The sequence below is a fragment of the Choloepus didactylus genome, chromosome 10, assembly GCF_015220235.1.
Source record: "Choloepus didactylus isolate mChoDid1 chromosome 10, mChoDid1.pri, whole genome shotgun sequence".
NCBI classification, from domain to species: Eukaryota; Metazoa; Chordata; class Mammalia; order Pilosa; family Megalonychidae; genus Choloepus; species Choloepus didactylus.
In genome coordinates, this window is record NC_051316.1 from 98832082 (window position 1) to 98847566 (window position 15485).

Here is a 15485-nt window from a genome sequence, read left to right on the forward strand (position 1 = left end):
TCAAATACTTCCATATCTGTTATTCAGTTGATCCTAACAGTAGCCCTGTGAAGCACATAGGACAGGAGTATTATTTTTCAATTAGCAGAATCCACAGGTCCAGGAGAATGGCCTTTATGGTTGTGGGTAGCTATTTAAATACTGTATCCCTGGGCTTCTGGCTTATATTCTGTTTTTTTTTTTCCTTTAATTTTCTGTGACTAGAAGTACAATCAGCAGAGTTTGCATTTCATCTCTGCCATTTGTTAGTTGTGTGAGCTTATAAAAGTTGTTTAATTTATGAGTCTGTCTTTCCATCTGTCAAATGATTGTACTTGGAACTACACAGGATTGTCTGTATTGTTGAATTTGCTTTACATCATGCTTTATAAGAATTGCATTGTATATATATTGCTGTACAGGAATGTGTATTAAGTCTCAGTTATATTCACTAATTGGTGTCTTGCCTGCCTGGAGACAATGCAGGTAGGAAACATTCCAATTTCTAGATTGTCCTTAATGTTCTTATCCTGCTTATTGGGGATAATATCCTTGGTAGTGATGTGAAGAATTTATCTCAGGAAAGCCAAGGAGATCTAGGAGTGTTTGATAGGTGAATAATTCACCTGTAGTGTACAAAGTAACTGAATTCATTTTTCACATCATTACTTGTGTTACTTGTTCTTTCTCTTTTGTCTCTTTTTTTGCTCAATAATACCTAGATGGCTGGACAATTTAAAGCCCTGCAGCCAATAAATACATCCTTTAAAAAATTTGAAATCTATTTCCCATAGGAAATTCAGACAAGGAGACCCCATTACAGTTGAAGACCATTCTTCTTGAAAGCTTAGCTCTTATTTATATACAGTTTTCCCACAAACCTCTCTCAGAGATAGGTGAATATAAGTAAAGTTCTGTGAATACCACATTGTTGGAAATAGTAAAACACAGAAATTGCAACTTCTTAGAACAAATTTTTATTTAAATCTTATTTTCTTCTGAAGTGTTTAATATGTACATGTGTATTTATTAAGTGGCTCAGTTAGTTATAAAAAAACCTAATTTTAAGTTTTCTTATAATTGAAAAATTGCATTGAGGAAGAATTTTTGCATGTTACATTTGCTCCAGAGGTGCGAAAAAAATACTAGCATTGACTTGCGCGTGTTATGAGTTGGGAGATTTTTTTCAGTTGGTCTCTGTATTTAGGGTTTAGGTGAGGAACAAGTCATCTTGTAAAAAGAAAAAATATTTTCTAAGGATTATGGAGGTTTCTGTTCTCCTTTGTAGTACATAGAAAGCTGAGTACTTACTAAATTAATTGTAGTTCATGAATACTTTTGTATATTACACCAGGAGTCAAATTGTAGTCTCCAAATTACTCATACATATTGTTTTATAATACTATATTTATCAGTGTTCAGTTTTATAATCCATATCAGGGAAATAGTATAATCACTGTTTACAGTTGAGTAGATTTGATTTGTATAAAAATATTATACCCCCATCACGAAGACTAAAACTCAGTTTAATAAAAAATTTAATGTAGGCTAAGAAGCTTTTCCAAAAAGTAGGTCTAATATGCATAGAATTGGATAATGGATTAGCCAAAATCTTGATATAGACATTTATTTTTAATACTTTGATAAGCACCTGTGAACCCACCACCAGAACAAAAGGTGGGTCTTTGAAAATTACCTACATCTGACTGTATAGATTCTTCCAGGTTTTCTTTCTACACACCTTCCTCCAACTTGAGATAATCATCAGCCTGAATTCTGTTAATTGCTTCCTTGCCCTCCTTTTCTTTTCTTTTTTTTTTTTTTTGAGTTAAACGGAAAATATTATTTAATTTTAAAATTTAAAAGGACTAACAATCTCAAACATTGACAAAGCTGTAGAGCAACTAGAATGCACACATTGCTGGTGGGAATGCAAAATGGCACAATCACTCTGAAAACCCATCTAGCAGTGTATAAAGTTACACACACTTATTATATTCCCCAGCAATTAGACTCCCAAATATTTACCTACAACAAATGAAAACATAGACTTTTACATGAACATTCATAGCAGCATTATTCGTATAGCTCCAAACTGAAAACAATCCAAATGTCCATCAGTGAGTGAATGAATAAGCAAATAGTGATATATCTGTACTGTGGAACACTACTGAGCAATGAAAAGCCAACATGGAGAATCTCAAGAGCAGTAGGTGAGTTAAGAAGTCAGACACAAAAGGGTACACACCATCTGATTCCATTTATGTGAAACTCTAAAAAAAAGACAAAGCTAATCTATAAAGACAGAAAGCAGTTCAGTGATTACCTAAGGCCAGAGTAAGAGGGGTTGACTATGATAGGGCATGAGAACTTTCAGAAGTGATGGAAATGTTCTATATCTTGATTGGTGCGGTAGTTACATGGGTGTATATGTTTGTCAAAACTCATCAAACAGTACTTTATAACAGATGCATTTTATTGTATGATTATACCACAATAAAATTGATAGGAAATTTGGGAACATGTATAAGGATTTTCACTGCAACCTTAATAGCAAAAAAAAACTTGGAAAATTGGCCAACAGGAAAATGTTTCAGCCGTCTGTGATCTTTTGCCATCAGAATAGCAAATTTGGGGGAAAAGATGGAGCAGATGCTGACAATGCCCCTCCTGTGTCCTCTCAATCTTCACAGCATCTGCTTTTCCCTTCCTGAAGGCTCTGTGTGGTGGCTGGAGCCCTGTCTGCCCATGCATGGAACAGGACAGCCATGTTGGGGAATTAACACCCTCTGGGAGCATCCCTCAGCCAATTTGTGTGACAGGAGTTGGTATATAAATACCCCAGCTCCCTCACTTCCCAGGTGAGATAACTCTGAATCCGGTGTTGTACACTGTCTCCCAGAGTTCTCCTGAGGGTTTGAGCTCCAGTTGCCCACGATGCTTACTTGCTTGATAATGTTCCATTAATTGATTTCCCTTCTTTCCCCATCTCACTCACCCTCTCCCCTATTGGTGTTTTCTTCATCTCCCAAATAAAAAACTACTTTCGCTTGAATCTGTGTTCTGGGGAACTCAAATTAAGACCAATGGATGATGCCAAGGGTGAATGGAGACGGGGAAAAGAAGGGAGAGAAATTGGGGCAGCAGCCATTCTGCAAGCACCTGACTTTAGCAAAAGCAAGTCCTCACAAAATTCTCACACACTATGCCAGTTTGAATGTATTGTGTCCCCCAAACGCCATTATCTTTGATGTAATCTTGTGTGGGCAGATGTTATCATTGTTGATTAGATTTCTTTGAGTGTTTCTTTGGAGATGTGCCCCACCCAGCTGTGGGTGATGACTCTGATTGGATAATTTCCATGGAGGTGTTGCTCCACCCATTCAGGGTGGGTCTAAGTTGAGTCACTGGAGCCATAGAAATGAGCTGATGGACAGAGGGAACTCAGTGCAGCTGAGAGTGAACGTCTGAAGAGGAGCTACAGCCAAGAGGGACACTGTGAAGAAAGCACAGGAGCTGCAGATGAGAGACAGTTTGAAGTCAGCCGTTGAAAGCAGACTCTTGCTCCAGAGAAGCTAAGAGAGGACAAATACCCCAAGTGCAACTAAGAATGACTTTTTTTTTTTTAATCTTCATTTTATTGAGATATATTCACATACCACGCAGTCATACAAAACAAATCATACTTTCGATTGTTTACAGTACCATTACATAGTGGTACATTCATCACCCAAATCAATCCCTGGCACCTTCATTAGCACACACACAAAAATAACAAGAATAATAATTAGAGTGAAAAAGAGCAATTGAAGTAAAAAAGAACACTGGGTACCTTTGTCTGTTTGTTTCCTTCCCCTATTTTTCTACTCATCCATCCATAAACTAGACAAAGTGGAGTGTGGTCCTTATGGCTTTCCCAATCCCATTGTCACCCCTCATAAGCTACATTTTTATACAACTGTCTTCGAGATTCATGGGTTCTGGGTTGTAGTTTGATAGTTTCAGGTATCCACCACCAGCTACCCCAATTCTTTAGAACCTAAAAAGGGTTGTCTAAAGTGTGCATAAGAGTGCCCACCAGAGTGACCTCTCGGCTCCTTTTGGAATCTCTCTGCCACTGAAGCTTATTTCATTTCCTTTCACATCCCCCTTTTGGTCAAGAAGATGTTCTCCGTCCCACGATGCCAGGTCTACATTCCTCCCCGGGAGTCGTATTCCACGTTGCCAGGGAGATTCACTCCCCTGGGTGTCTGATCCCACATAGGGGGGAAGGCTGTGATTTCACCTTTCAAGTTGGCTTAGCTAGAGAGACAGGGCCACATCTGAGCAACAAAGAGGCATTCGGGAGGAGGCTCTTAGGCACAACCATAGGGAGGCCTAGCCTCTCCTTTGCAGCAACCGTCTTCCCAAGGGTAAAACCTGTGGTAGAGGGCTCAACCCATCAAACCACCAGTCCCCTATGTCTGTGGTCATGTTAGCAACCATGGAGGTGGGGTAGCCTGCATTCTCCACAGGCTCCTCAAGGGGGCACTACATCTTTTTTTTTTTCCTTGTTTTTCTTTTTTTTTTTTTTTTTTAATCCTTTTTTCTTTTTCTAAAACAATTATTCTAAGAAGCCCAATACAGAAAGCTTCAAAGACCTGCAATTTGGGCAGGTCAAGTCAAGAGCAGAACTAGGAGAGCTCTGAGACAAAACGCAATAATCCAGTGGCTGAGAAAATTCACTAAACACCACAACTTCCCAAGAAAAGGGGGGTGTCCGCTCACAGCCATCATCCTGGTGGACAGGAAACACTCCTGCCCATCGCCAGCCCCATAGCCCAGAACTGCCCCAGACAACCCAGTGTGACGGAAGTGCTTCAAATAACAGGCACACACCACAAAACTGGGAGTGGACATTAGCCTTCCCTGCAACCTCAGCTGATTGTCCCAGAGTTGGGAAGGTAGAGCAGTGTGAATTAACAAAGCCCCATTCAGCCATCATTTCAGCAGACTGGGAGCCTCCCTACACAGCCCAGCAGCCCAGAACTGCCCTGGGGGGACGGCACTCACCTGTGACATAGCACAGTCATCCCTCAACAGAGGACCAGGGGGTGCACGGCCTGGAAGAGGGGCCCACTTGCAAGTCTCAGGAGCCATACGCCAATACCAAGGACTTGTGGGTCAGTGGCAGAGACAAACTGTGGCAGGACTGAACTGAAGGATTAGACTATTGCAGCAGCCTTAAAACTCTAGGATCACCAGGGAGATTTGATTGTTAGAGCCACCCCCCCCTCCCTGACTGCCCAGAAACACACCCCATATACAGGGCAGGCAACACCTTGCCCTCCTTTTCAAAAAAATTCTTTTATAGCATTATTACATCTTTATGTATTCTTAGAAAGTAAATCTTGATTTTTATTTTAATTTAATAAAATGAGTACCGTTCTATCTGTAATCATTTGGGACTTAATACTAATATTGTATTAAATATTAGGTAAATTTTAGGATTCTTTCATATTTTGCATGCCACTGTAGTTGATTTACTTTATGTAATTATAATGCAGTGTGTTATCGTACCATAGTTTATTCTGTCACTCTCCTGTTGATAGGCATTTTGAATGTTTTCAGGATTTTTGCTGTTGTGAACAGTTTTGCTATGAACTTTCTAATTCTAATGCATGTGCCTTATATATATGTAAATTTCTCTTTATATATACGTAGAAGTAAAATCCCTGAATTGTAGGGTATGGAATTAAAAATGCAAAATATTTTCTCCCACTAGCAATGTGTAAGAGACCCTTAGGGCTCCACGTCATTTCCGACACTTGTTATTATCAGACTTTAAAATTTTTGCAGCTTGAATGTGTGTAACTTTTTTTTTTTTTTGCATTTTCTTGATCACTTTTGATGTTAATGTGTCTTTATATTTTTATTGGTCATATGTTTTGCTCTTTTTTTGAAAAGCTTGTTCATGTCTTTTTTTCCTCCTGAGTTGTTTGTGCTTTGCTTTTGTGAGTTCTTCACATATTTTGTCCAAAAGGGATATTGAATTTTGTCGAGTGCTTTTTCAGCATGTCAACATGATCATTTGAATTTTCCCTTTGGATTTGTTAATGTATTGAATTACATTCATTGATTGTCTTATGTTGAACCACCCTTGCATGCCAGGAATGAACCCCACTTGGTCATGGTATATAATTCTTTTAATGTGCCTTTGGATTTGATTTGCAAGTATTTTGTTTAGGGATTTTTCATCTGTATTCATTAGGGAGATTGGCCTATTGTATTCCTGTTTTGTAATGTCTTTATCTGGTTTGGGTATCAGGGTGATATTAGCTTCATAAAATGAGTTAGGTAGTGTTCCTTTTTCAATTTTTTGAAACAGTTTGAGCAGGAATGGTGTCATTTCTTTTTGGAAAGTTTGGTAAAATTCCCCTGTGAAGCTTTCTGGCCCTGGGCTTTTATTTGTAGGTAGATTTTTGATAATTGATTGTATCTCTTTGCTTATGATTGGTTTGTTGAGGTCTTCTATTTCTTCTTGGGTTAGTCTAGGTTGTTCATATATTTCCAGGAAATTGTCCATTTCCTTTAAATTGTCTAGTTTGTTGGCATACAAACATAGTATCCTGTTATGATTTTTTTTTTTTTTATTCACGATCTGTAGTAACTATCCCCATCTCATTTCTGATTGTGTTAATTTGGGTCTTCTCTCTTTTTAACTTTGTCAGTCTGAAGGGTCTGTCAGTCTTGTTGATCTTCTCAAAGAACCAACTTTTGATTTTATTTATTCTAGTTTTTTTCTCTAGCTCATTTATTTCTGCTTTTAATCTTTGTTATTTCTTTTTGTGTACTTGTTTTAGGGTTAGTTTGCTGATCATTCTCTAGTCTCTTCAGTTGCTCAGTTAGGTCTTTAGTTTTAGCTCTTTCTGGCTTTTTGATGTATGCATTTAGAGCTATAAATTTCCTTCTCAGCACTGCCTTTGCTTCATCCTACAGGTTTGATATATTGTGTTCTCATTTTTGTTCTTATCTATATATTTACCAATTTCTCTTGCAATTTCTGGATGTTTGGGGGTGTGTTGTCTAACTTCCATATAATTGTGAAAGATCTGGTTCTTTGGTGGTTGTTGATTTCTAGTTGCATTCCATTGTGGTCAGAGAATGTGCTTTGAATAATTTCAGTCTTTTAAAATTTATTAAGACTTGTTTTGTGCCCCAGTATATGATCTATCCTGGAAAATGTTCCAGGGGCACTAGAGAAAAATGTGTATCCTGGTGCTTTGGGATATAACGATCTATATATGTCTGTTAAGTCTAATTCATTTGTATTGTTTATGTTCTCAATTTCCTTATTGGTCCTCTGTCTAGTTGTTCTGTCTACAGAAGAGAGTAGTGTGTTGATGTCTCCCACTATTATTGTAGATAGTCTTTTGTTCCCTTCAGTTGAGCCAATGTTTGTCTCATGTATTTTGGAGCTCCTTGATTGGGTGCATAAACATTTATAATTGTTATTTCTTCTTGGTGAATTATCCCTTTTATTAATATATAGTGTCCTTCTATATCTCTTATGACATCTTTGCATTGAAAGTCTATTTTGTCCAATATTAGTATAGCTACCCAAGGTTTGTTTTGACTGCAGTTTGCATGGAATATTCTTTTTCCATCCTTTCACTTTCAGTCTCTTAGTGTCACAGGGTCTAAGATGAGTCTTCTAAACAGCATATCACTGTTTCAAAATCCATTCTACCAGTCTGTATCTTTTAATTGGAGAGTTCAGTCCATTCACATTCAAAGTTATTATGGTGAAGGGAGTTCTTGAACCAGCCATTTATCCTTTGGTTTTTAATTGTTAGATCTATTATTTTTTCCTCCCTCTCTCTTTTTTTCCTTTAAGTTACCCTTACTAATAACTCTTCAGTTCTGTGCTCTTCTCCAGACCTCTCTCTCCATTCTTTTTTTCTCAGTTGGTAGAGCTCTCTTTAGTATTTCTTGCAGGGCAGGTCTCTTGTTAACAAATTCTTTCAGTGTTTTTTGTCTATGAAAATTTTAAACTCTTCCTCAATTTTGAAGGAGAGCTTTGCTGGATAAAGAACTCTTGGCTGGCAGTTTTTCTCTTTCAGAATCTGAAATATGTCATACTGCTGCCTTCTCACCCCTGTGTTGCCTGTTGAGTAGTCACTACTTAGTCTTTTGTTGTTTCCCTTGTATGTGGTGAATTGCTTCTCTCTTGCTGCTTTCAAACATCTCTCCTCTTTAGCATTTGACAGTCTAATCAGTATATGTCTCGGAATAAGTTTATTTGGATTTATTCTTTTTGGAGTTTTTTGGACATGTTTAATTTGGATATTTATATCATTTAGAAAGGTTGGGAAGTTTTCCCCAATGATTTCTTTGAATGCTCTTACTAGCCCTTTTCTCTTCCCCTTTGGGAGCACCAGTGATTCTTATATTTTGTGCTTCATGTTGTCCACCATTTCCATGAGATCCATTTCAATTTATTTTTTCACCATTTTTTTTGTGCTTCTGCTTTCCTTCACCCTATCTTTGAGGTCACTAATTTGTTCCTCTGCTTCTTCAAATCTGGTGTTATGTTTCTCAAGATTATTTTTAATTTGATCAACAGTATCTTTTATTTCCATAAGATCCTCTGTTTTTAAAATTTACTCTTGCAAATTCTTCTTTATGCTCTTCTAGGGTCTTCTTATTGTCCTTTATATCTTGAGCCATAATTATTGATATTTGTGTGTACTTCTTTAATTGCTCCAAATTTTGTGTCTCTTCTGGCTTTTTAATTTGTTTTTTTGGCTTGTCCATATCTTTTATATCCTTTAAGTGCTTTGTAATTTTCTGCTGGCTTTGGGGCATGTGCTTGTGTTGATAGGGTTATTTTGGGAAGTACAGAATTAATCGAGTATTATATGTGTAATTTGGTTTGCTGGAGTGCAGTTTCCCAATTCTGCCAGCAGGGTGGTGCTCTTGAGGCACAGCTTCCTGGAGTGCAGTTTCCCTAACCTATCAGCAGGTGGCATTATTGAGGTATAGCTTGCTGGAGTGAAGTTTCCCTAACTTACTGGCGCGTGGCACTCTTAAGTAGGTGTTCTTCGAATTTCTTCTGTGCGGTGGGTGGAGTCCACATCGGTGGGGAACCAATCATTGCACCGGATCTCTGTGTGCTCTTGGGAATCCCAGTTCTGGGGTTGCAAATGCGGGCCCTCAGCAGGTAGGCAAGGAGCCTGATCAAGGGCACCCCACAGGTGGGATGTGGCCCTCCCTGCCTTGCACCAGTGAGTCTCTGGGTGTGGGACGGGCTCCTTATTCCTGGTATGGTGCCTCTCCCTTGCCCACTTCTCACTGTTGCATACACCTAGACTTCCATGGGGGGAGAGCAATCATAGCCTGTTGGGTTCCCTCACGGGAGCTCCCTGCTGTCTGACTGTGGAGGATCACCTCCCAGTAAACTGTCAAGGTAGGTGGACAGGAGCGGAGAGCTGCTGCTAACTCCCTTGCTTGGTGGCAGTTTTATTCCTTGCTGCCAGCCTAGGGGTTGGGGTGGGGTGGGTGGTCCTGATGTGGAACTCACTCACCATGTCCCTCCAGGTGTTGTCTCTCCTCCATTTTTGTCGGGTGCCCCCTCCACATACTGTGGGGGACCCTCTATGGCCGGTCACATCCTGGAACCACGGTCTCTGGTGTCCTGCGGCCCCTTTCTAGTTACTCTGATGGAGGAGAAGCCTGTCTGCCTCACCTACTCTGCCATCTTCCCATATATTTTAAAATAATTAACAATTCATTGTTAATTTTGGTAAAATATACATAAAAAGTCATTCTAACCATTTTAAGTGGAAAATTCTTTCACATTATCTCCATGGAGAATACAGCGTTGCTTTCAGCTATCTATTTCCAGACCATTTTCATTGCCCCAAGCTAAAACTCATGCTGATATAGTAATAGCTCCCCATTTCCCCCATCACCCCTTGTAACTAATATTCTGCTTTCTGTCCCTATTGATTTGCTTATTCTAAGTATTTTGTGTAAGAGAAATTATACAACATTTGTCCTTTTATATCTGGTTTGTTTCACTCAACATGATGTCTTCAGGGTTTGTCTATGTTGCTGCATATACCAGAACTTCACTTTGTTTCATGGCTGAATAATATTCCGTTGTATGGATATACCTTCCAGTTTATGGATATACCACATTTTGTTTATCTATTCATCCTCTGGGCACTTGGATTGCTTCCACCTTTTGGATGTTGTTAATGCTGCAGTGAATATTGGGGTAAAACTATCTGTCTGAATTCCTGCTTTAAATTATTTTGGGTATATACTTAGGAGTGAAATTGCTGGGACATGTGATAATACTATGTTTAAATTTCTGAGGAACCACCAAACTTTTTTCCTCAGTTGTCTTGTACTGTTTTATATTATCACCAACAATGCTTGAGGATTTCTTTGTCTCTTATCCTTGTCAATGCTTAGTATTTTCATTTATAAAAATAATATCCGTCCTAGTGTGTGTGAACTTATATCTCATTGTAGTTTTTTTAAAAAACAAAATTTTCTTGAAAACTTTATTAACATTTAATAAAAAAATGACTCAACTTTTTTTACAATTTTTATCAAGTTTTTGTTTTAAAGATTAAACATATTTCAAAAGTATTCATGTAAACCAATCAGATGTGAATAAAGCTTTTATAATGAGCGCCTCAAATAAATCTTTTAAATATCTACCTTCTTTGTTGAGATGAGACTAGTATTTCTGCAATAGTATTTTCTTATTCTTATTAAAATTAGTTGTTTTTGGGATTAAAGGTTATTAGCAAATCTTGATTTGTATTACTCTAAGATAGAAACATTTAAAATTATTTTTCAATTTCCTGTGAACTATTTTATAGTAAAAAAACTATTTGGTATCAAGGGTTCTTATGCTTAAAAGTTCTAAAAGTAATCTTTAGTCTCCAAGTGAACTTCGTACTTTAAGATTTTTTTTATTTTAAAAATATTTACACAATAAATATTAATTTTAATCACTGAGTTCTTCATCACTGAAATATGCGCTTTTCTTTATCCTTCGGCGACTTGAATCATCTGATGTTAAAGGGTCCCCTGAACTGGGTTTCCATCTTTTCTGTTCCTCTTCAATTTTGGCTTGCTGGAAAGCTATGGCCTGACCAAGGCTGTCAAGGGCAGGATCTTCCCCCTCATCTTCATTTTCTTCTACTTCTTCAATTTCTTCTTCTGGTTCAGGAGTTTTCTTTTTTCTTTTTTTTTTTCCTTCTCCTTCTTTGGAGGTTCACATTCTCCAAGCCTATTTTTAGGACAGGCATAACTTAGTGCCCACTTTCCCCATGTTCATAACACTTAGATTTATCAAAGTAGTTTTGCCTTCGGATGAACTCAGCTACTCTTCCATTGTCAATAGCAATGCTTGCTTTTATCACTCTATCAAATAACTGTTCATTATTTATTATTCTGGTACAGTTTTGCGCAGATTCTTTATCCAAAAATAAAATAAACACAACCCCTTTACTCTTCCCGATATCTTTATCTCTCATTATAGTAACTTTTACAACTTTGCCATACTTGGAAAATATACTGTACTTGGAGCCAATCCACTACTTGTTTCTTCAGGTTAAGTGTGCCAAAGAGACAGAAGACTGCGAGCCATCAGCCCAGCTGGGGCTCAACCCCAACTGTTTCTTGCCCCACCTAGCAGCTTTGACATCATGGCACCAGAGACCAAAAGATAAGAACAGTTCTGCATCTTCTCGACTTTGGTTAAACGCGCCTCGGAGGCGCTAAGAGCCCTGGAGGTGGGCCCAGAAGCGGGTGCACTCATTGTAGTTTTTTTTTTTTTTTTTTTTTAATTCAGTTTTATTGAAATATATTCACAAACCATACAGTCATCCATGGTATACAATCAACTGTTCACAGTATGATCATATAGTTATGCGTTCATCACCACAATCTATTTCTGAACATTTTCCTTACATCAGAAAGAATCAGAATAAGAATAAAAAATAAAAGTGAAAAGAGAATACCCAAACCATCCCCCCATCTCACCGTATTTGTCATTTAGTTTTTACTCCCATTTTTCTACTGATTTTTTTTCAATTTTTTAACTTTGTTTATCAAAAAATTAAAAACAAACAGGCAAACAACAACCAAAAAAACCCCACAACATTTCAAACAAAGCAATGGATTAAGGAAAACAAACAACCTAAAATAACTACTTTGCTTCCAATATGTTCCTACCATACCCCAAGAAAATTAATAAACCATGTCCAAACAGAGGAGTAAGAAAAACAAATAATCTAAAAAACTACATTGCTTCCAACATGTTCCTACCATACCCCAAGAAAATTAACAACCCCTAAGAAAACAAAGGAATAAGAGAAAAAAAAAAACCTAAAATAACTCTATTGCTTCCAACATGATCTTACTATATCCAAGAAAGTTTACAAACCATAATCATTCCTGAGCATTCCCATAACATTGAGATTACCCTCCGTAGTTTATCTGTTCTTATTAGATTATCATTCCCCCTCCACTAATTGGTATCTCTAGGTCCCCTACATTCTACAGTATAAAACATTGTACATTTTTCACAGAATTCACATTAGTGGTAACATACAATATCTCTTTTTGTGCCTGGCTTATTTTGCTCAGCATTATGTCTTTTTTTTTTTTAATCTTCATTTTATTGAGATGTATTCATATACCATGCAGTCATACAAAACAAATCGTACTTTCGATTGTTCACAGTACCATTACATAGTTGTACATTCATCACCCAAATCAATCCCTGACACCTTCATTAGCACACACACAAGAATAACAAGAATAATTTAGAGTGAAAAAGAGCAATTGAAGTAAAAAAGAACACTGGGTACCTTTGTCTGTTTGTTTCCTTCCCCTATTTTTCTACTCATCCATCCATAAACTAGACAAAGTGGAGTGTGGTCCTTATGGCTTTCCCAATCCCATTGTCACCCTCATAAGCTACATTTTATACAACTGTCTTCGAGATTCATGGGTTCTGGGTTGTAGTTTGATAGTTTCAGGTATCCACCACCAGCTACCCCAATTCTTTAGAACCTAAAAAGGGTTGTCTAAAGTGTGCATAAGAGTGCCCACCAGAGTGACCTCTCGGCTCCTTTTGGAATCTCTCTGCCACTGAAGCTTATTTCATTTCCTTTCACATCCCCCTTTTGGTCAAGAAGATGTTCTCCGTCCCACGATGCCAGGTCTACATTCCTCCCCGGGAGTCGTATTCCACGTTGCCAGGGAGATTCACTCCCCTGGGTGTCTGATCCCACGTAGGGGGGAGGGCAGTGATTTCACCTTTCAAGTTGGCTTAGCTAGAGAGACAGGGCCACATCTGAGCAACAAAGAGGCATTCGGGAGGAGGCTCTTAGGCACAACCATAGGGAGGCCTAGCCTCTCCTTTGCAGCAACCGTCTTCCCAAGGGTAAAACCTGTGGTAGAGGGCTCAACCCATCAAACCACCAGTCCCCTATGTCTGTGGTCATGTTAGCAACCATGGAGGTGGGGTAGGCGAATACCCCTGCATTCTCCACAGGCTCCTCAAGGGGGCACTACATCTTTTACATCTTTTTTTGTGTTGTAATACATTGATTGATTTTCTTATGTTGAACCATCCTTGCATGCCTGGAATAAACCCCACTTGGTCATGGTGTATGATTTTTTTAATGTGTCTTTGGATTCGATTTGCAAGTATTTTGTTGAGGATTTTTGCATCTATATTCATTAGGGAGATTGGCCGGTTTTTTTTTTTGTATCTTGACATCTTTGCCTGGTTTTGGTATTAGATTGATGTTAGCTTCATAAAATGAGTTAGGTAGTGTTCCATTTTCTTCAATGTTTTGAAAGAGTTTGAGTAAGATTGGTGTCAGTTCTTTCTGGAAAGTTTGGTAGAATTCCCCTGTGAAGCCATCTGGCCCTGGGCATTTATTTGTGGGAAGATTTTTGATGACTGATTGGATCTCTTTGCTTGTGATGGGTTGGTTGAAGTTTTCTATTTCTTCTCTGGTCAGTCTAGGTTGTTCATATGTTTCCAGGAGATTGTCCATTTCCTCTACATTATCCAGTTTGTTGCCATACAGTTGTTCATAGTATCGTCTTATAATTTTTTTAATTTCTTCAGGATCTGCAGTTATGTCACCTTATTCATTATTTTGTTTATATGGGTCTTCTCTCTTTTTGATTTTGTCAGTCTAGCTAGGGGCTTGTCAATCTTGTTGATCTTCTCAAAGAGCCAACTTTTGGTGATATTTATCCTCTCTATGTTTTTTTGTTCTCTATGTCATTTTCTGCTTTAATCCTTGTTATTTCTTTTCTTGTACTTGGTTTAGGATTGGTTTGCTGTTCATTTTCTAGCTTCTTCAGTTGATCCATTAGTTCTTTGATTTTGGCTCTTTCTTCCTTTTTAATATATGCGTTTAGTGCTATAAATTTCCCCCTTAGCACTGCTTTTGCTGCATCCCATAGGTTTTGGTATGTTGTGTTCTCATTTTCATTCGTCTCTATATATTTAGCAATTTGTCTTGCCATTTCTTCTTTAACCCACTGATTGTTTAGGAGTGTGTTGTTTAACCTCCAGGTATGTGTGAATTTTCTAAGTCTCTGATGGTTATTGACTTCTAATTGTATTCCATTGTGGTCAGAGAATGTGCTTTGAATAATTTCAATCTTTTTAAATTTATTGAGGCTTGTTTTATGTCCCAGCATATGATCTATTCTGGAGAAAGTTCCATGAGCTCTGGAAAAGTATGTGTATCCTGGTGATTTGGGATGTAATGTCCTGTATATGTCTGTTAAGTCTAATTCATTTATCAAATTGTTTAGGTTTTCATTTTCCTTATTGGTCTTCTGTCTGGTTGATCTATCTATAGGAGAGAGTGATGTGTTGAAGTCTCCCACAATTATTGTGGAAACATCAATTGCTTCCTTTAGTTTTGCCAGTGTTCTCTCATGTATTTTGTGGCACCTTGGTTGGGTGCATAGACATTTACAATTGTTATTTCTTCTTGCTGAATTGCCCCTTTTATTAGTACGTAGTGGCCTTCTTTGTCTCTCAAAACATCCCTGCATTTGAAGTCTATTTTATCTGAGATTAATATTGCTACACCTGCTTTCTTTTGGCTGTAGCTTGCATGAAATTTTTTTCCATCCTTTCACTTTCAGTTTCTTTGTGTCCCTGTGTCTAAGATGAGTCTCTTGTATGCAACATATTGATGGTTCATTTTTTTTGATCCATTCTGCGAATCTATATCTTTTAATTGGGGAGTTTAATCCATTTACATTAATGTTATAACCGTGAAAGCATTTCTTGAATCAGCCATCTTATCCTTTGGTTTATGTTTGTCATATTTTTCCCTCTGTCTATTAATATCCTTTATTGTACCCATACCGAATCCCTTTAGTATGAACCTTTCTCCAAGTCTCTCTGTCCTTCTTTGTTTCTCTGTCTGTAGGGCTCCCTTGAGTATCTCCAGTAGGGC

At 37.9% G+C, this 15485-nt stretch overlaps 1 protein-coding gene and 1 pseudogene across 4 annotated transcripts in view; one reads left to right on the forward strand and one right to left on the reverse strand.

The window, feature by feature from the left end:
* Positions 1–15485, forward strand: part of LOC119545109 (spermatid perinuclear RNA binding protein) — a 227134-nt gene that overhangs the window by 103888 nt on the left and 107761 nt on the right. The window lies entirely within an intron of this gene.
* LOC119545280 lies at positions 10985–11800 on the reverse strand (annotated as a pseudogene).